Raw genomic sequence first — 3,853 nt, 5'->3', positions numbered from 1 at the left:
CGGTTGATTTATTGAAGATGACTACACAATATGTTGATTTTCTTGGAGTAGAAATTTTTAATTTCATTATCAACCCATTTTTGATTGATGTTGCAAATAAATTGAAAGTAGATAAGAAGAAATTTTATGCTACATTTTATGAAGAATTCAAGTTTCAGAGCCTAATCAAGTTATTAAAGCATTCGAAGTATTTGTTTATTTGGAGTGGAAGATTTCAGATTTCAAAGATGAACTCGAGGACGAGTTTGTTTCAAGTGGAGGGGTCTGATGTAGGACACAATTTACTATTTAATTATTGTAATTTATTATTTTTGGTATTTTTATGTAAAAAACGTTATTTTAGGTTTAGGTGATTTATTTCCTTGTTTTTAGGTGCATTTAATGCTTTTTTAGGTCAAATTTGATTCCTGTTATGGTTAGGTATCAATTAGGAGTTATGTTAGATTATATTTTATTGTCTGTCAAGTTTTACGGAGCCCTTAAAAAGGCCCATAATTCTGTAAACGTTTTCCATAGACTATTATCAATAAACACAGATGTTTTGTCAAATTTTCTTCTGGTGGATTCCAGTTTTATTTCCTTGTGGATTCAGGGAAACCCCTCGTGGATTCGAGGTTTACTACTAGAAACTAACAGTTTAGTTTCTATTCCATCAAGAGAGCATCGTGTGTGCTTTTCTTCAAGCTTCCGCGACATCCACGAGGTGATAGGTCTAGAATCCACCAGAGAACACAAAAGACACAAGTCTGAATTTTTATTGATAATAAACTATGAAAAACGTTTACAGACTTAAGGGCCTATTTAAGAGCTCCTTAAAATTTGACAGACAAGAAAATATAATCCAAAATTACTCCTAATTGATACCTAACCATAACAGGAATCAAATTTGACCTAAAAACCATTAAATGCACCTAAAAACAAGAAAATAAATCACCTAAACCTAAAATAACGTTTTTTTACATAAAAATACCAAAAATAATAAATTATAATAATTAAATAGTAAATTGTGTCATACATCAGGTAATTAACCTACTCATCATTTAACATTTTATAGTTTTTCGTAGGGAACCTAAATAATGGGCTTTATCATCATATGAGGTGTGGCTTCATATATGGTATGAATTCTTATCCCAGCACCCAAAGAATAGTGGTTTAAATAATAATCTCAGCAAGACCCATGTGATACATATGGTATTATTTATTGCCGTCACGTAACGTGGAGTCAATAAATCCACACTGAAGACCCCTTTTTTATTGAGCAAATAATAATAATAATAATAATAATAATAATAATGGGCTTTATCTTGGGGCATTTGGTCAAAGTCCAAAGTCTTGCATTTTTCTTCAATACATAACTATGGCCTTGTCCTTGTTCTCTTCAAGATAGGCATGTCTATGTGTTACAACCACATGGCTTCCCATCATATCTACAAACTCCTTTATATTTCCCCTTGTAGTTAGAGAAAAGGGACATATATAATAATAATAATAATAATAATAATAATAAGAGAAGCGAATAGATAACAGTGACACGAAGCTTTTTGGATTGGATGAAGAAGGCTATGTAAGCCTATCATTGATTTTCTTGTTCAAATTGGATGCACATGGCCGAACAATGATATTACTTAAACACATCACCTAACAAACTCCACATATATATAGGGTTAGGTATTATGATAAAAATTTATATAAAGGAAGAAACTATGATAAGGCATCGTCCTATTGTAATTGATGATTGATGGGACACCACATTTAAAAGTCCTTTGTCAAGTCATTTTTAAAAACAATTTTTGTAAATATCACTTTTGAACTTTAACTTAAAAACAATTTTTATAAAATATCACTTTTGAACTTTATGTTAAGTATCAATTTAGTTCTTAAACTTTGGACCTATACAATTAATGCCCTACACATTATGTATATGACAAATTAAAAAAAGAAAAAACAGAAAAAGAAGGCAATTTATGATACTATTTTTGCGGTATACTCTAAAATATGAAATTACCTTATAGTTTATTTTGTGACACCTCCATGTGGTTGCTTTATGAGGCATTTTTTATATTAATTTTAATAAAATTTAATAATGTGGCAAGTGCTAATAACACCCATTAGGAAAGAAATAAAGAAAAGAAATTGTTCTACCTTAAATCTATACCTTGCGAATGGACAGTACACAAGCCCAAATGAAGATTGAAGGAAATAGTTAAAGAGAACAAGAAATATGAGAGTAGAGCGATATTTTTTTTCAAATATTTCCCAATGGGTGTTGTTGCCACTTGTGTCATGTCACATCATGTTCTATTAAAATTAGCAAAAAAAAAAAATGTCGTAAAAGGAGGTAAGCATCACAAAATAAACTATAGGGACATGTTTGAGGAGTACAACACAAGGTTGGTATAAGACTATAAGTAATTTACAAATATTCTTTTAGTATTTCTAACTAAAGCTTGATGAATTTAATTATGTAATATGCACATCAGCACATAATAGTAAATACATTTCAAAATTATTAATGCTTTTGACAAAAGCTAGTGATGATCATTGATCACGAGAAACTTCATACTAGGTTTCAATGTTTCATTTACATATGACACTCAAACCAACCACATCGAGTAACAGGGTCTAAGACCCACTAAGGAGTGGGGATTGCCAAATCAGTCGGAATTGACCGCACCCTACCTTCAAATTAGTCGAATCTAGGTCAGGTGATAGGTTTTCAAAGAATTGGTATTTTCCAATTTATACGATGAGAAAGATCTACAAATCCTTATAAACATACAGATGTAGGATAATAAGCTCTAAGAGAGAGATTTGTATTTGGGAACAAAAGAAGAACAAAGCAAAATAATAATACTTAGGTATCATCACCAACAGTGGTGGCTCCAAGATTTTTCTCAGGGTATTCTTTTAGAAGCATAAATTAAACAATCTAATAAAAATAGAAATTCATATATTTACAACAATAACAATAAAAAAAAAAACACATAAATACATAAAATTTACAATTGTCTTCTACGAGTTTTCATATTTTGAAATCGTTACATGATAATCTCATTATTAATGCTACAAGCTACATATTTCTTTCAATGTATACAACCAAGTAATCATTCATCTACTGAGTGTGTGTTTGGGTTAGGATTGAAAATTAAAATTATTTCACCATTCACCTTATTTTTGCTATTATTTATAGGTTACACTGCACTTTTTGGTATTATTCATGAGTTTTACTGTATTATTTCAACTAACTTTTACCTTTATCTACAATACTTTCAGCAATAATTTTTCAGTTTTAGCAAAATAAATTGTATCCAAACACACCCTGAATGTATAATGAATTATGGAGCAAAATTTAATTTTATTGGCATAAAAAAAAACTGAAGTTGTTCCCAAATTTTTTTTGAAGGGTAGGCAAATAAAATTTTTTAAATTATTATATATATAAAAAAAATTCAGGCCAGGGTGATTCTGGAACCACCCTGACCTTAACATGGCACCGCCCCTAGTCACCAAGAATTGGATGAAAACTTCAAATACAAAATTTATAAGTTCTTCATCGATTACTTACAATAGTGAAAGTGAACTATGGACCTATAAATATAGTCCCCAAATTACATTAAACATGCAAATAAAATAAATTCATAATTAAATTACATTAGATTCCATTAAATTTAAATCACAATCAAGTCTCTCTGATATTATAAGTCAATGTCAATTGGCATTAGGCATTCTTGGATCCACAAATGACAAATCAAGCAATATATATTCTAGGGAGAGAGAAAGGTGAGAATATTGAAGATATAATTGCTGCGCATCTTTTGCATGATAGTCACTCCATAAGTACAAAATTCTTATG

The sequence above is a fragment of the Quercus suber genome, unplaced genomic scaffold (assembly GCF_002906115.3).
Source record: "Quercus suber isolate HL8 unplaced genomic scaffold, Cork oak 2.0 scaffold_8, whole genome shotgun sequence".
NCBI lineage: Eukaryota > Viridiplantae > Streptophyta > Magnoliopsida > Fagales > Fagaceae > Quercus > Quercus suber.
The sequence above is the reverse complement of the archived record's forward strand: the minus strand, read 5'-3'. Positions refer to the sequence as shown.